Genomic DNA, 19,080 nt, shown 5'->3' on the forward strand with positions numbered 1-19,080 from the left:
TGGATAAATTACTTTTACATCCTGCAAAAAAGTCCGAAATCTATGGGGAAAAATAAACCCGAGAGGGGTCAGTTTCAGAGGAGGTGTCAAAGTGTTGTTAAACTCACTGGGCAATAATCTTAAGTACTCCATGATTTGCACTAATTGGTATGAAATCACCCACAGTGCTTAACTGCAGCTACCGCTTCGCTTTGCTGCGTCTGCTCCATGTCAGGGCCGATTCTTTGTGACAGCCTGGAAATACAAATACGAAATTTGCCATATGGATCGCCCACCTTTGAGCTTAAGACACAGGTACAAAGAGCGAATGGATTCTCACCAGAAAATCTCCTCTATTGCTTGTTGCTTTCGTATTAGCGGCGAAGAATACAAGTGCTATTTGCTGTCATTATCGAGGAGCGCATAAAAGCTCCAGATCTGCTCTTGTGCAAAGGAAGCTATGCTAAATATTATGACATGAAATGATTTAAACACAATGACAGGATTGCTGTTTGGCAACATAGACAAGCAGTTAATAGTGAAGGGGCGACCGAATGTCACAATATTTCCAGATATGTTCATAATACAGAGCAGGAGACATTATTAGATTATGACAGCAATAAATTAATGCCGTGAGAGGATACTGTAGGAGTCTGATGTCAAAACCACCTCACTTAGATCTGTCACGGGATAGCGAGTGTCCCATATGGCTAGACGAGGCTATTTGCTCTCTCAAACATCAAGCTGTCTGAGTAATCATACCCAAGTACTCATTATGTGTGGCATGCACCCTAATGCATGCTAATTGCTGCTTATTAATCTAATACTTCCATTAACAGAGGTAACTCATTCTGAAGCGACATATAAACAATATAGAAGCCATTTATAATGAACAATTAAAAGGAAGGTTGCACTAATATGAATCTGTGGTATTAACTAAACATGATGCAGTTTGAAACCAGTTTGATTGATTAACATATTCTTTAAGCATTGCCTGTGGCTCCAGTTTACATGAACATAAAATCAGGACAGGTTGATCCAAAGTGCTTATGTAAGTAGTTGTATCTTCAGTCCCACTGCAGCTGAATAAAAATGTTGAAGCGGTGACTTCAAGTGAATGAAACGGCCACCTGTCATGAAACGTTTCAGTCTTGGTTGAGTCATGAGTTGTGTTGAGCAGTTATGTGACATGATTTACAGACCTGCAGGCCAACATTACCTCCCTGTTACTTTAACACAAAAGGCCTTGTTTCTTCAGTATATTAATAACCAAGTCTCACCTAAAAAAAATTAATTTGAAACTATGCATACACTCCTGAATAGGAGAGGGTAAAACTATTAATTAAAAGTGGAACAGGTTCTTATTTTAGTGGAAAGTGGAAAAATTACGAGCCTTTGTTAAGGAAGGCCCAGGAGCAAAGCTTTCATTAGCCTACATGCATGGCAAAAGCAATTCATCAACTGTAATTTTGCCTCAATGGGCAAAAAAGAGGGATCAACCTCAGCATGCTATTTATGGAGATTTACGGAAGTCTGGGAAATGCTAATGTGATTAACATTTATCTACAACATGTTTCGAAATGGCCCTCATGTCCACGTTTTGCCTTTAAGATTAAGTTATTGCACTTGCTGGAGAAAAAAAAAAGGAAAAATAAAGAGTGATACTGAATCTGCTTTGCAGTGCAAGAGCACACAATGATGATTTTTTTTTTTTTTTTTTTTGGAGAATTCTCTGTCACATTAGTGGAGGATTTCTTACCCCCCCCCAATCCCCTCCCCTCTCTCTAAATATCTCTCTTTATGTGTGTCTGTCCCTAGATGAAGGCGCGGCGAGCAGAGCGGCGCTTTTGTCCTACCGGAGTGTCTCTCTCGAAAATGTGAACTGTTCCACGGATTAGCTGAGCAGAGATTTATTTAATGCATCCTCATAGAGTATTGTTGAAATCTATTTTGGGATACGGAGCTTGCCAAGCTCTAAGCCTGGTAATATATGCCTGCTACAGTTTAAGAGAGAGGGTTCACAGACCCTCTTTATGTTGGGATCATATGGATCATACAGAGTCATTGAATATGAAAATATTGAGGGCTGGTAGCACATTTATTGTTTTCACACAGGGCCCACAAAAGGCTTGTTTCCATGCCCTCCCTCCCTACCACCTCTTGTTTGTTTGGCCTGTTTAAATATTTGATGTCCTAGAGAATGATTGTGATATTCACCAGATAAGATACTGCACATGCATATGCCATGAGAGGCCCCTATTTAAGATACCGGCTTAAGGTTTCTGAGAGGCCAACAAAGCCACGGATGGAAAAGACTGCAGTGCATTTGCATTTAAGCGGTGGATTTAGCTGGAGCAGAATGAATACTAATAATGTATCTAATTTAAAATGCTAAGTATTTACCTTAGAATTTATTCAGCCGTTAAACCTTACAAATAAAATCAAAAGACTCATTTTTATTCAATATCTATTATAGTGTGTTTACAGCAAAGGACAGTCTATGTAAATCTCATAAAGCATTTACTATAAAATATAAATGTAGCCGTAACAGTAATTTACTTTCAGTTAAACTGCGTTATACCATTGATCAGTTTCAAGTTGCTGATATCAGCAAAGTCCCAACAACTGAACCAACAATCCCCAGACTCTGACTACACTTCCCAGCATGCCTCGGGGGGATAAGGTTTGGACCGCTTCTCCTCACTGTGAACGGGTAGCAATGTGACAGAGAGTGACACAAAAGAGGAAAGCCAGGGGGTGTGCAGGAGTGGGGGAGAGGGAGCCGGACAAAAGAGAAGACATGGGCTTTGCACGGAGGACACGATAAAGCCAGGAGCATTATCGTCAGTGTGAAAGACGGGGGCCATACTTCAAACGGGATTTTCTCTCCATGACAGGATACTCCGCTGACGCAGAGCAAATAGCTCTCTGTAGCAGTATATAGCTTCAGGGCTTCTAGGCTTCTTTGTAAATTCAACAAACTACAATGCAATGATAGGATCTCATGCAGAGAAACCAGAATGCTCAATGTCAAAATTATAGATAGGTGAATGCAATAGTAGAGAGGAGAAAATTGAAGTGAAGAATTAAAAATATATATTTTTTTAAATGATTGAGAAAAAGTGGTTCTTGAATAAATCAATGAGACTCACTTGAAAGCGAGACTGGCAACTGATGCATTATTTTAGCTGCTATAAAGGAGGCTTTAAGCTTTACAAATATGACTCTTGCAAGGAAGCCACGGGGTTCAATCAATTAGTCTGTGATTATTATTACTTCTGTTGTTATTACTAGTCCCAGCAGCCGGGCTGTTATGGTAACCCTAGACGCGGCCCATACTACTAATCCTTGCCCCTTCCCTAACCTTAACCTTTACTCTCTTAATCAACATCATATTCGGAGCAAGTGGGCAAAATATTTACACGTTATCTCCCGCAGCATTCAGTGAGAATTCGCTTTCACTCTGGGAATTCTCAGCTGGAGTTGTTTTGTGTGCTTGCATACGTCGCAGGAGTGTGTGCGTGTGTGTGTACAGTATGTCCGTGTGTTATTCTGTCCGGGCTCCATTGTTGGTTTTTCATCTTTTGTCTGAGTTGAGAGTCACAAGGACATTAGGGTCCCAATAAATTAGAGGAAGAAAGGCTCCCATTGTAGATGGGCTGTCGTGGGTGGTGTACTTCTCTTTATATAGATCTGTCTTGCACATTATGGTGTTACTGACAAAATACGAGTTTAGGCTCGGCCTTAGAAGTTGTGGTAAAATACAAGATATTTTGAGTTAATAAAAGGCGAAAAAGACAGTAGTACAGCAACCACAGCTAGACAAGTTTATATCCCAGACTGGTGGAAAAAGCTCTTCTTTTAATTTGTTCAATATTCAACCCATCTGTCCTCAATTTCTGAAATGACAATTGAGAAGTTTGATCCAACAGCAAATATAAACTGGACAGCAAGATAAAGGAAAAGCACGAAAACGTTGAAGCAAGCAAACATCACAGTGAGACAAAGATATTTCCTATGCAAAGCTCGCACACAATGTCATGTGTGATAGCGGCGAATCCCGTCCAAGTCACACGCAGGGGGGTTGGTGGGGAGACAGAAACGAGGTCGGCCGCCTGCATCTTCCAATGATTCCCCCTCTTAGCTTTGATTCCGCTGATCCAGTATCTCGCCATATAGCAAGGGACACAAAGCAGATTTCAGCTTTGGGCTAATCTCATTAAGAAACTCTAACCACCCTATGAGTGGTGGGGGGAAAAAAAGCAACTCATTCTGCACTATGCCAGAGCCAAGGCTCAGGGAGGCAGGTGTAATGTTACATAATTAGCCTCTAAACGGTAAAAAGGAGATTATTGCAAATGGCCTACCAGCCAGCACATGCAGTGGACCTGGTCCCTGAAGACTCACAGGTCTAGTGGAGCTGAAAACATCCCTGGGGAATTGATGTGTGAAAAAGGAAAAACAGGTTATTTGCAGTAAGTGTGTGATAAAGGCTGGTCAGGGCCCTCTGTAATTTGGTCCACTTTAACAAATGAACAAGAGTTTGATTAGGGTGTAAGTGGGGAATTTAAAACAAAGTAGTTGATTGCCAGTTTGTGTGTGGTGCAGGGATGACGTATTTTTGTAGGCCAACCAGGAAGTTAGCATCGCCATGGTTCCCTCGACAAAAAGCCAATGGGAATTTTCCATTGGCTTTTGGATTATTGTAGAAAATAAGCTCTGTGGCAAACAAACGTTTATGATACTTAAATGTTTTGTAAAATAATGTCCACAAATGAACACCACTTTTATGATTTTTGAAGCGTGAATCGCCAGAAGTAAAAAGCCAACGTTTAACAAATATGCTGCTTTATGCAAATGTATGTATATATTTATTACTGGAATTCAATTAACAACACAAAACAATGACAAATATTGTCCAGAAACCCTCACATGTACTGCATTTAGCATAGAAAATATTCTCAAATCATAACATGGCAAACTGCAGCCCAACAGGCAACAACAGCTGTCAGTGTGTCAGTGTGCTGACTTGACTATGACTTGACCCAAACTGCATGTGATTATCATAAAGTGGGCATGTCTGTAAAGGGGAGACTTGTGGGTACCCATAGAACATTTTTGGAGCGTTATTTAGCCTCCTTCGCAACAACCTAGTATGACATGGTTGGTACCAATGGATTCCTGAGGTTTTTTTAGTTTCATGTGATACCAGTATCTTCACTCTAGGCTTAAAACAGAGCCTGCTACAACCTCCAAAAGATCGGTTGCGTTATTGTGTTAAAGAAGTTATAGGCGTTAAAACGATTTTGTGTTAATGTGTTATTATTATGTTAACTTTGACAGCCCTACTAAAAAAAACATAAAAAAAAAAAAACATTGACCTCGAGACGAGGGACCCGAAAGTGCTAAAATGCTAACTCATTTCCAGGTTTTAGGACTCATTCCTGCACAACTCTCTAGTTGATGCTGTAGGAATACAGCAGGAACCTGAATTGACATGTAGCTTTCCACCATCTTTCCTGTCTTTCTCTTAACAAGAGAAAATGATACTTTTAAAACTGCATGAGGGGAATTTAGTGAGGCCCAAGTTTGTGCTCCTGCTGAGATGTCCTGTCAACCACCAGCAGGGGCTCTGCCACCGACTCCTGCACAGAAATGGCCAAGAGAAGAATTGATGAAGTCGGTCTGATCCGGGGAGCCCACACCTAGTCACTCATAACCTCCAGACTGGATTACCATGTCAGATTGTTGCCATATGTGGCACGGCGCACCACTCTGGCAATGACAGTGATCAACTACTACCGTTCACCAAAACCATCCACCATCCAACAAACATTACTGTCAGAGTTCAAACACTGGACGGACCCAAATAAAGGATCTCTGCGCTGTGCCGGAGCACAATAACCCATATTGTCCAGCAAACATGCTAATTAGAGAAACAGATGATCTGAAAGTCTCGCTGGGCAGAGCCGGTTAGGACAAAGAAAGAACGGCGGCATTCCTTTGTTGCCTCTTCAGACACGCTGAAGCATCGGCTCGTTGTTACATAAAGTTGTATAACAAATGAGCCTGGGCTCTTTGAACTGGCTGACCACACAAGCCTGGAAGAGTCACTAGGAGCCCAACATGTGGCAGCAATAAGATGGCCCCGCCCTCCGCAAGACATGTGGGAGACACTGCATTCCAGCTGAGCTCATTAAAGCTAAAAAACAAATCCAACAAACACTGCCCCAGTCTCAAAGGAGGATCATGAAATATGCAGGACAGGCCACGGCAAATGACGCTACTTCTGTTTATCTATCTATTCTTAACTCATTTCTATTGTCCACACAACACCGAAAATGCCCAAACATCTCATAATCCTTAATTCCATTCACTCATCATCTCAGGAACTTTAATGAGTCAGTGTGACTGACAGCTGAGTTTTCAGACACGTTTTAAAGACAGCGACATTTACCACGGCTTTTATAAAGTGTACAGATGTGGTTAGACGTTTAAACCTGTCATTGAATTTGGCTTTATTTATAATACTGTTTGTTCCACCACTCTGCCCTTTTAAGCAATGTGTTGTCTGTTTAACTTGGCTATAAACAGACTGTCGCTGACTGTTTGAGCTCCTCCCCGTACATTCGCATGAGCGAAAGGGCGTGTTTGTTTGTTTTACTGTTATTGTAAAATGTGACATGATATTCAGTTTGCTTACACGACTTCACAACATGAGGCCGTGCATTATGAGGATCCCAGAGTGTATTCACTTAAGATTGATAAAAACTCAATAAAATCAAATGCCCACCGGGGAGGCAGCTTTCTCGCTGTAGCAGACATCTGGCATGATTATTTTCAGCTCTTCAGCTAATCCTCTCTAAATGTAAACTGAAGAAAAATGTGCCAAATGGCTTTAGAGCAAGACTGAATTTTGGACTTGTGGAAGATTTAAATGAGTTTTATAGAAATGTTAGAGGCATTATTGGAAAACACAGTGAGACAATTGTAATTACTTTTCAGCCTGTCACATTTATAATCATTATCCCACTTTTTAGACATGCCAATTTTTGACTCCTGTTAACCATTGCAGCTGTGGAGAAGCCACATAACATACAGCAGGTTTTTTTTTCTTCTTCTTCATGTTTTGATGTGCTTTCATCTGTGTTGCTGGGCGTTAGATGTTTGATATGTAGCGTTGTGACTGGAAACGCTTGAGTCGTGTGCATGCCATTCAGAGGTGGCCCAGTAAGAGCTAATCTACTTGTCAGGGTTGACTGCCAAGCATATCAGCCCACACACTTTCACAATATGACTTTATTCATACTGTAGATCTGGGACATTAACTGTCTCTGCCCACCAGAACACAACACTTACGCCCACCGCTCCCAGTGAAAGAAACCTACATTATAAGTCTGTGCGAGTGATAAAAAAACGGATCCACATCCTTCACACCTCACATCTACAACCCCCGTTACCTTCAGACTATAACCTAAACCCTGTTGAGACTCACTTTAACAGCACTACCTTTGTTTTTTATGTGATGAATCTACAATAATTCGGTACATTGTGATATTCCTATTCAGTGGACTTCAGGAAAACTGCCAGAAGGATGTTTGGACAACGCTCTACTTAACAATGATTCAGTTCTTATGCAGCAGCATTTGAAATAAAAAGGCTTAAGAGGCTATAATGTTTACAGCGGCTGTATCATTAGGGACTTCTCACATGGCTACCACCATAGTCAGTACATAAACGCTTTGTGATTTAAATGAGTCAAACCAAAAAAAATGGATTTCTGCTCTGACAAACGCGGTGATAGCTTCCAAGCAGATGACCTGAATCATCTTAAATAGAAAAACTGCACATCGCTTCTGATTTGGATGTATCTGATCAGGCTTATAGCACTATATTGTACCATAATAAAAGTGGCTGGCATGATTTATTGAGCTTGAATAATGGTGCCTCATGGGCATTTCATAAATCTCTAATAGGGCGGTGACCTCAGTCGCCGACAGTTCATAAATCTATATCAACAAAATTGGAGCTTCAAAACACACATAATATAGCAAATACGTCTAATATGTTTGCTTCTATTAAAGAAATTGAGCACAGGTCAAATAGGCAGGGTTCACATATACATTAAGAGTAAGAGCAATTATTTAGAAAGTAATAACTCCTTGATAAAGAAGAAAGGACACACGAACATCTGCAGTCGATTAAAGCCTCACAAATTTACAACGAGGCGGAAGAGGGATGTCAAGTTTTCACACTAATTTAATAGAGGGTCTTCTTGACCCAGCTATTATGAGAAGGATTTTTCTTTTGCATAACATATTGTAATGATAATTTTAACTCTAATACGTAACGCTGAATAAGCTGTCACAGAGAGGGCCGTTGCCAGATGGAAGAAATATCACTCTGTATTATAGCGAGACAAAATGAAAATAAGAACGTATCCAAAGTTTACAATAGCAAAGCTATTCAAATAAACCAATAAATAAATGAGAGTACAAATGTGTAGGCCTCAGGGCGAAGAGAGGATCTCGCTGCCAAGTCACAATCTCCATCTCAGTTTGTGCTACACCACCAGGGGCAGTGTGCCATACATGACAAACAAGGGCTGCAGTGCTGTTACACATTTGATTCACTGCAGGGGTGGGCTCACACAAGTCAGTTAAGGCTATCAACTGTTTATGGCTCCATTTGTCCGACACGTGTGGTAGGATAATAGAGAAACAAGCAAGACGGCTCAAACAAAATGTGCATATATCATTTAACTGTTAAGATTTAAACACATCTGATCCTTGGTGTGATACGTACACGTCCGTAGTTCCCTGTCTTAAAGGAGTCAGTGTTGTTATTGCAGAACGTGTAGCTAAACTGTTGTTGATCTCTAGCTTTCACTGTTAATATGATGTTCTTAGGGCAATTTACTGTACTAATATTAACAAGCAACCTGAGCATTAGTCCATTAATTCCAAAATGGCAAACTATTAATTCAACAATATGCCATTAAAATGGGCTGAGAGCAATGCTGAATATTTTATATGACCAATTAACAGCTTCTTAGTGGATGGATTTTATTTGAATTAACAGACCGTCTCGCTCTTCTTTTTAATTTCCCAGATTAGATTGTTTCAAAGGAAAGGAAATAAGTTTTCGCAGGCACTGTATAGTACTGACAATGGCAATGTGTGTGTGTGGAGGCATGTGTATGCTTAAGGTGCGTGTGTATAAATGTTTTTAAGACATATGCTTTGCATTTCATATTTTAAATACAAAAACACATTTTTAATATTACTTAAAAAATAATATAGTTGATTACAGATACAGTATTTTGAAAAATGAGAGGATTAGTTACTATATTTTAATTGAAAAACACTGATCGTTATTTTAACATATTTTCTATATTTAAAGAAATGTGGTTTGGGATAAAAAAACAACAACATGTTTGTATTATTTTTGTAATTAAAAAATACTTTTCTTTCCTTACGATTACTGGTACCTTTCAGTAGGACTTGGCAATATACTGATATTATATCAATATCCTGATATGAGACTAGATATCGTCTTGTATTTTGGATATCGTAATATGGCATAAGTGTTGTCGTTTCCTTGTTTTAAAGGCTGCATTACAGTAAAGTGATGTAATTTTCTGAGCTTGCCAGACTGTTATAGCTGTTCTATTATTTGCACTTACCCACTTAGTCAATATATCCTTAACTGATGATTATTTATCATAAAGCAATATTTAGGTATTTGCTCAAAAATACCCTGATATTTTATTTTTTCCATATTGCCCTACCTTTCAGTATGTTCATGCAATTCTAAAACTTACTGTCTTTATCCTTTTAGACCACATTAATTGTAATTTTATTCGTTATCTCTTATTATTTTAATGATTTGATTGTAAAAGAAAATATATATTTTTAAATAACATACTCAAAGCTGTATATAGTACACTGGGCTGTATTAATTATGCAGTAGGCAGGTGCGTTGTTGTGGTCATGTATGGATTTACAGTGTTGGCAATTACAGTAAAACAAAACCTGCCAGCTGACCCAGCGAGGAGGCTGCAGGTTGAGGTAGAAGCTGGGGAACTTGAGAACACAACCTGAATCACTTTCAATCTATGTACTAAATTGATGGCGATGAAAATAAGACTCAGAGACACAAAAAAACACTTGTTTGCAGATTAATGTCTTGAATGGAGGATTGTGAGGGCGCTCTTTGTCGCAGGCCTCACATTGTGCCTCGGCCCTCACCTGAGACTAATGCTCAGAAGACCCTGAAACCCTGCTGAGGCTGAGCGGCACAAACGGGACAAATAAAAAACTATAGTTTACTTCACAAGGAATGCTCCTATATACTGTAGATATTTAGTAATAAACAAGTAAGCCAACTCACTGCTACTGCAAGTGTTTTTCCACAATGTCACATTTAGTCTCTAATATTCTCCGGGAGAATGAATATATTTGTTGACTAACAGCATGGATAAAACTCTTAAATATTCTGAATTTTTAATCTGGTTTAACATTTCCACCCGTTTTATGCAAATTACAGTCTATTAGCATAATCTCATTTGAGAATACATCCTTTTAAAGTAAAAGATTATAACCTATTTTTTTAAACACATATAAATCAAGTGTTATATTGAAATGGTAATGTTTTAAAGTGTGTGTGCGCCGCAGAAAAGAAGTGCATTTACATATATACTTCTTTTTTTTTTTCTTGCATTAGTGGCTCAACACTACATGAAAAGATACAAAACTAAGCTAAAACCTCCATGAGGGAAAACATCCAACAGCTTAAATGTCTTGGCAAACATGAAACATCCATTTAAAGAGCTACAATAAACAACTGCAAATATTCTCTTTGTGTTATTTTAACATATATGTACATCATTTCTATCCTGTTTCTCATACTTTTCTGATACCAATACGGTTGTTGACAAGATTAAATCAATTTTCCTGGCGAGGAGAGGAGAAGGTAGGACATTACCTCCAGGCATTTAAGTGGAAACAGGGTCTGTAAAAGCTTCAGCGAGATATTGGGATGGATAAAGATGTAAGAAAGAGCCATTATGCTGCTGAGGTGGGGGGACTCTATCTCTCTCCGTCCCCTCCTCCTTCCCTCTTTACGTCTACCTTGAACTTGTGAGGAGTTCAGCAGGTCTGAGCCGACCGTCCAGACAGGCCTCTGGAATGTGAGTGCGGCCACTCAAGCCCGTCTGACCTGCCACCATACCAGCTCCATTTCACTGGGCTAACTTACCTATTCATTTACAATGGGACTTCAACTTTATCTTCCCTTGTAACACAACATTAACTGCCAAAGAGCTGGAAATGCATTATCAGCCCGCCCCAAAGCTTGGATTGCTTCCCTCATAAATAAGATCATTATACGAGTGGTAATCCCATTAAATAGATCATTTTACAAATATCTAAATCCAATTAATAAAGTGTTTTCAGAGGGGGTGCAGCAAACACTGCCTTTTAGAGAGCTGACAGGCTGCGACTCCCGCTCTTTGTTCCTCCTTCCCTTAGTAGCAAGGGTGATATTAATAAATACAACCCCGAGCCGGATTCACTCTTTGACAGAAAATCAGGTTTTGCTTGTTCTGCTAGAATAAAAAGTCTCTGTTTATCAAATGAAAAATGTAATTATTTAAAGTTAGTTTTACTATGGGTTTGGAGAACCTTTCACTCTGGCGTGTATTGCACTTGCTTGCATAATGTGCTTATAGGATGTCCTTATGCTGTAATCCCATAAAAATCCCTAGCTGGACTGAGCCACATGAGCTAAACGCTTTTAAATGATTGCCAGATGGTTTAACAAATTAACCATTTATGGAATTAATCCAAACTAGTTTCCTAAATCATTACCATAACTCATCAGTGGAAGTGCCCTCCAAGTGCCCTTTAACTTTTGGACGTGTGTTCCTGCATTGACCACGTCGCTTTCTCTGGACTATTAGCCAGAATATTAGAAAGACAGAAAACTGCTTTACTAATTAATTGCCCTTGCATAAACCAAACATCTGTGAGCAAAAGAGGCATTATAATCCTAAAGTAGATGCCCCTCAAGTGCTTGTGTTTGTTCCACTGAACTAATAAAGTGCATAATCCGATAAAGGATGATATCCTAAGCTTTGATTGCGCCTGAAGTGGTTGTTTTACCTTTGTGGAAAGTGCGTCTGGCATGGTAAGAATGTTTTCGTATCTTTTCATGGTTTTTAATTGCCAGCTGAAGCTGTTAGGAAAACACTGCTGTGGTTAAATGAATTAGAAAACAGTGCCCCTGGGTGATGTTAACACGTTGCACTCGCTCATCCAAAGCGTATGTAAGGCAGCTGCCAGCGAATGATCTATGTGTCATTTATATGGCTGTTTATGGTACAGAGTAAAGGAGACCACAGCTCTAATTATGGTTTTGAATGTGTCTTTCACTATCTAGATAATTCCTTTGTCTCGGGGGTTCATTTTAATAACTCGGAGATGATTTAAGTCACATTGGCAACAGTTTCTACTGCACTTCAACCTGTCAAAGGAATCTCAAAGCCAAACATATGTCTGTATTTGTACATGTGATACCATTAGAGTGAAAAGCGTTTTTTACATTTTGGGAAGCTCCATGTATTCAGAGTAGGAAAGGAGCAGCTTTTAGCGCTGCAGCAGACCACAACTCAGCATCCTAATGACAGCATCATTAGAAGTATCATAGCAGTAATTATTCTCTTCATCAGCCTACAAAGAGGGGCTGGTGAAAAACGAAGGCTGAGGTTGAGACCAGGCTCCCCCTCTTCCACTCTGCTTCCCCCTGTCTAATCTGTCTTTCTCTAATGAAGAGAAGGAAAGCGAGAACAGTGGAAAGAAAGAGATGTCAAGATTGAGGTCGGCCGCCCCCCTCGCGGGGTCAAACTCGAGGGGTTAATACCTGGTGTCCGACACTGCACATAAACTCCGCTGAGCTCATCACACTAATTAAACAGACACACATCCTCTCGGAGCTCCGATGGCCAATCGCTGCCAGCTAAAAAAGCAGTCCATTCATGGAGGTTGGCAGGGTGTGCATGTGGGGTGGGCTGGGGAAATGCTACCTGCCCTTCCTCAGTTTGATTAATGTGAAGAACAATGGCGCTCTTGTGGCCCGCCAGCCTCACTCCACTTGGTTCTGGTTCACCGCTCGAGGAGAGGGGACTGCATGTTCCAAACTCGTACCCCCAGACGAACCACCACCCAGCCTAACAACTTCTCGACGACGGCTGTCTCCTCAACACCCATCGCCTCGTCCTCGTGTCAAAATACAGTCCCAACGAAAGCACAATGTTTCAGAATGTATGTCATTAAAATAATGGACAAAATATGTCTTCAATGACCTTGGACATGTTTCTGCTGCCCTGTCTCCTAAAAAATTACGTTCCCATACAACTAAATTGTATTCTCAATTACGTTTGGAAGGAAACGTATTTTGTCGTGGTTTACGTTTGTCTTTTACGTATCACAAATACCTTTGTTAGTCCGTGGACGGCTGCAGGGAGTGACATAGTACGAGCGACGTGCAGAGCAGGTGACGTAGTATATCGAGCGGCCGTTAATGAAAGTCACATTGAATAATAACGTTATTAAATAATAACAGGTATAACAAGCAAAAAAGTCCACTACTAGTGGGCGGGAGAGGAAGTCGAGTGGTCCAACAAACTCCAGACTTTGAAAATGTCATGGATTATTTCTTTAATGTCTCATTTGTTTGTCTTTCCACAGACTTAACAACCCTAAAGTGGATGCATCTCATGCAAGTTAAGAGAAGTCGAATCCTTTGTTTTGATGTATTAAACTACTGTTTTGCGGATGCTTGATCTAAGTTTTATCCAGAGTCTCAGAACCATCTTTCTTTCTTGCTGTTGGCATAAAGAGTAACAGACAGCCGGCAATTACATTCAAGGTATAAAGACGTCAACGTCATCTCTCTGAGGGAGTGACAGCATAATGTTACATGTGTCAAAACTTGGGCGACATAATTAATTGCAGCACTCCCTGAACTCGCAAAGACTTGCAGAGCTTTACCGATACTTTGCCAATACTCTCCGCTTCAGCTTTATCAAAACAGGGAAACAAATTGAGCCACCTGCATGTCTCCAAAGCTTGACAACTCATCTCACTTGCAAATTGTGAGCATTTTACCCCCCTACAAAGAAGTCCGTAGAGGCTAGCAAGCTTCTCACCAGCCAAGGCTTGATAGGTCTTCATGCGGCTACGTGACACTTTGAAAACAGTGGAGACATTCCATAATACTGGAGGCTGGAAAAAGAACATGGAACGTCCTAATGATGATAGTCCATATGGCCAAGAGCACAGCGTCGGTCAAACACTCTGAGATGTTTGGAGAAGTGCTTCACAATTATTTGCAGTGAACGTATATTTGAAAAACAAACCCTGACTAGTGAGCTAAAAGGCAAGCAGTGAGGATTATGAACTCAGGCATGTTGGTTTTCTGTAGCATAAGGTTTATATAAAATGATATATATATATATATATATATATACATATATATATATATTTTAAGTAAAGCTGGTGACGGGCACTCGGGATGTCATGATAACAGAAATGTATAAGTCGATAACAGTACAAGTGAAATTCCACGATTCTAAATACCTCTGTAAAAAACAAAAGTAAAGCAACAAATCCCATGTACGTCAACATACAGTCCTTTATTACCGTTTAGGAACAGGTCATAATTCCCTCTCTGTTATCTTCATATTGCTGTGAAAACATCTCCTTCAAACAACTGTATTTATTCAAGTTTCTCGCCAAAAACTACATTTTACAAGATTACATTTGAACACATCATGATAACGTTAGAATTTACCTTCGCCCAGTTCTAATTTTTACTTTAAATAGCGCCTGAATGCATCATAAATCAACGGCACCTCCCATATTGAAATCGGCAGGATGAGAGCTAGTTAACATTAGCTGTTGTCAGCCAGTATGCAGCACAGTCCTGCACGGAGCTGACATCTAACGTTTGTTCGGATTTGCTGTTCACAATGTAGCATTATCAGGGAAAAAATAGGATGCTTCCCCTGGACGCGTCGATAGTGAGTTTACTGCCTCCCAAATACATTTTCTATCGTCCCTGGGACGACGGGACGCTGGTAGTCTCGAGCGCTGACGGTACCTGTGGTACTGTAGAAAAACAAGTACTGTCACATTTTCAGAGCTTTGGCTTCGACTTGGTACCGAAGTATCGGTCTGAAGTATACTGTATACTGTCTGAAGAATTTTGTTCACAAGTTGCATCTATACATATTTTTGGCATAAAGGTAAAGCAGGTTATAGATTACTGAGGCATCTTGAACCATTGATGTGAACATTGAACATTGAAGGATAGTCTTATCTCGTCAGTAAGTCAACTCATGTGTGAATAGGCACGTATTAATTGAGAATTAATGCTAACGGAAGTGAGATTATTGTATGTCTGGTACGTTCACATAGAAAATGGTTATCACAAGGAAATGTGCTGATGGGACTGTAGATGCAGCTTGACAAAAAAAAAGAGAAAAAGAAAAAGACGGAGGGGGAACGAGGCGAGAGAAAGATATTTCAATTCCTTTCATTAAAACTTTGTATTTTATGGTATTGTAATCCTCTCTATGAGCAATTTTGTAATAGCATAAATCATTATTTATCTCAGATTAATTAGATTAAAGACCTTTTAAATCTCGTCTGGTGCAGAACGCCCATGGAGCTTCTCTTTTCACAGCGAAGAAAAACCAATAGATCTTTCCTGCCGATCACTTTTTGTAGATTAGAGGATTGTTATTAATTGGTCAATCGGCTAATTGTTCTCTTTCTTAATTAGTCACCGCAGAGGAATAACGGGCTTTGTTCAGTGACCCTCATTTACAGTAATGTGCTTGTCACATTAGTGAGGATTCACACACAAGCCAAAATCTAAATTATTGGGCAGAAATATAGTGTATTTGTAATCCTGAACTAAATGATACAAATTATGGATCATGCCACTGATCCATACCATAAATCTTATCACCCATTGGCTATGGCAAAATGAAGTTAGCAAACTGAACACTCGCATTGGAATTACACTAATCTTCTGTATATAGGGAGACGACAGAACAACATATTTTTTTTTTTCATTTCGTCTATGCAGACAAGCTGAAAGAACACATTTTAGTTGCAGAAAAATGCTTCCTGTGGTATCTGCAGGATGAGGAAAGGTTGAACGTGTTTACATTCACACCTGGGAGCTGCCTGGTATTCAAACTGGTATCCACAGTAAGTAGAAAATAAAGGGTAGAAACTAGAGAGGCAGAGTGCTGGTGATTACACTGTTTTGTTAACACAGAAACAGTATTGCAAAATTAGTTGCATGCAGCGTATCTACAATTAACAACACAGACAAAAGGGTGAAAATTATAACCTCCTTGATAAAAGCAGTATACAGAGGAGGAAGATGGCCGTGAGCTGTACAGCCACCCCTCGCCGCTTCCCAGGGACGTGGACTTAATGCTCGCTGCGCTCTCTCTCCCTGCAGGGAGGGGCGTGACTGCCACCCGGGGCGGACTGTCCTCACTGCGGCAATGTCGGCGACCCACCCGACCCGCCTTGAAACACGGACCCCGTCTCGTTTACCATGCTTTGTGGGTGTGACTTTTTTGCTGTGTCATGACCATTCATATCTATATAACCAATGTGTTTATGATTCAATTATTTACAAGAGCACAAAGTTCTTCACAGATCTAGCCTCTTATTTTTACTCTCAAGGTGCACCAGATTTATGTATTTAACTTAAAAATGTACAAAAATGTTCTCCCGGGAGACCGTGCCCCCGCGGGGCCGAGGCCCACCCACCAGTCTGACTAAATCCTGTTGGAAACACTCCATCTGAAAGGATCCAGGTTTATGATCACTGAAAGATTCTCATGTTGTACAATAGTTTTAGCACCCTTGTATACTACATTTCATGTCCTCAGCTAAGGAAACAAGAGCCAAGTTGAACATCCAACAAAAAAGTAAACATCTTACACTTGCCTCAGTTACTATTTTAATCTAAAAAATATACAATTATCAGGCTAAATCATCAGGTTTGCCTTAAACTCAGTCATATTCAGATACTGGATATGGACATTTAGACTCACACTAAATGAAAAATTGAAAATATAATCAAAATAAATCAAATTAAAAGGGAAAAAAGCAAAGTTCGGGGTTCAACAATAAGGATTGCCCGATAGTAAAAATGCTGCGTCGGGCAAGTAAATCTAGCAACTCACTTGTCCAATCAGGCAAGTGGTAAAAAGGAATTAAACACATTGTTTTTCCGGCGCTGATGGTGGAAGTAGCAGGAGTGAGCCATCTTGCTTCCTTCTCATCTCTGTTGAGAGCTGCACATGCGCGGTACCGATAGGGCACTCTCATGTAAATGGCCGCAAACTTAAGTGTGCTTTTCTGAGATTTACTTGATATCTTGGTACTCATGTTCAAAATTTGCATTCAGCTATCTCTAAGTACAATTTGGTGGCACCAATATGCAAAGACGCGTAGCACAGCTCAATCAAACAAAGCCCTTTTATATATACATTTTGGTTTTTCCATTTCAAATGTAATATTTTTGACATTAGTTGTTTAACTTGAAAATATTGAGATGACATGTAACCAATGACATCCAGCTAAACTGAAAGTGGTGGCAGGCAAAACTGATGTTAATTCTCTAAAATGTCTAACTGAGCCCAAAAACAACAAGCGGACTGAATCCTGAGTCACCTCAGTAACAGGTTAATACTTTCTATTACAGCGTGCGGTGATGTCATATCCTCCTGGCCGTGCCTGCTACTGTAAACTGCCCACTGCCATCATCTGTGAGATGACCAGTGAGCGCAGCTCAACAAGGAGCTCTGTATGAGAGACCATGAAGCCAGACACTCAAAGACATTGGCAGACTTTGCTGAGCTCAGCCCAAATGTACAACACGCTCCCCTCAAACGTGGGCTTGTTTAGCTGCTGGCACCCGAAGGCATCAGTCAGATGTATGCCAGCTGAGCTGAAATGTGCCCACAGAGTACACACTGCAGCATCACTACCAGCACTCGTGCCCTCACCTTGTCTACCTTGGCACTTTTTGAGTTTGATGGAAAAAATGTCCCATTGCAAACGACAAGTCAAGTGCCAGACAGCATATTTATACATCTTAATTAGCGATAATGAAGCCCAGTAGCTTACCTGCCAACGGTCTGATGCCAGTGGTTACTGTGTTGTGTTGACTAGAGTGTGTGTCTGTTGTTTGCCTTCTACTTACATGAGAATTGCACAAATAAAATTGGTGAAAGGATACTGTGTTTTGCTAAAAAGCCATTAGATCCGATAACAAACATGTAATGATGATGAATCTTTAAATCTTGATAATTCAGGTAACACTTGAGGATGCAAATGTTTAGTCTGAATAAGCCTGTAACATCACTTAATGATAACTAAGCTTCTATTGAGGGAAAGGTAAAAACCTGCAGGCTGCAGCATGCCTCAGATTTACAGAAGAGTATGAATGAGCAGATGATTATTAGTTACTCTCACAGTTTGTCATGTAACAGATCATTCATTTTAAAGGACCTGTCAGGACATGGTGAATGACTGCAGTAGATTCCCATGATGTTTTGTTTCAAGTGCCCGTGATTTGAGGCCATGTTTGGATGCTAACATGTTTAGATCTGTCCTCAGCGATAAAGGTGAGCCCTGCACAGCTAGACATTCTTTATGGGGGTAATGGAAACAAGTTGCATGGATTTTTTACCGTGAAATAGGCTACAGCCATCCTCCTGACGTCTGGATTTATGGCCTGGTAATTCCCCTCTGGAGTAATTTGGCTGGTACATCTGCAGCTTAGCAGCATTCCAGCAGAGCTCTCCTGTGCTGTGAAGTCAGGAGATGACTGATTGATTGATTGTATTACTCTAGTTTTAACATGGCTTTGCTGAGCTATTGCAGTGAAGTTCTAATGTGATCTATCCACTGCAAACTACAACTGCGCTTGACGTAAGCAGTGAGCGGCCTGCCTGCTGCTGGGATATCCTGCTGTGATGATCACAAACCTTAGTTAAAAAAAGTG

The 19,080-nt window shown here is 40.2% G+C and overlaps 1 long non-coding RNA gene across 8 annotated transcripts in view; it reads right to left on the minus strand.

Annotated features, from left to right (window-relative positions):
* The window catches only part of LOC119495781, a 100,529-nt gene that overhangs the window by 79,193 nt on the left and 2,256 nt on the right, over positions 1-19,080 (minus strand). For 6 of the 8 annotated variants that reach the window (XR_005208562.1, XR_005208561.1, XR_005208565.1 and 3 more), the window contains exon 4: positions 18,766-18,884. This is a non-coding gene — a long non-coding RNA (uncharacterized LOC119495781). Of the gene's footprint in view, positions 1-3,746; positions 4,147-4,346; positions 4,412-15,890; positions 16,869-18,765; positions 18,885-19,080 lie in introns of those variants that run through there. The other 2 variants (XR_005208560.1, XR_005208567.1) reach the window with 2 other exon arrangements.

The sequence above is a fragment of the Sebastes umbrosus genome, chromosome 10, assembly GCF_015220745.1.
Source record: "Sebastes umbrosus isolate fSebUmb1 chromosome 10, fSebUmb1.pri, whole genome shotgun sequence".
NCBI lineage: Eukaryota > Metazoa > Chordata > Actinopteri > Perciformes > Sebastidae > Sebastes > Sebastes umbrosus.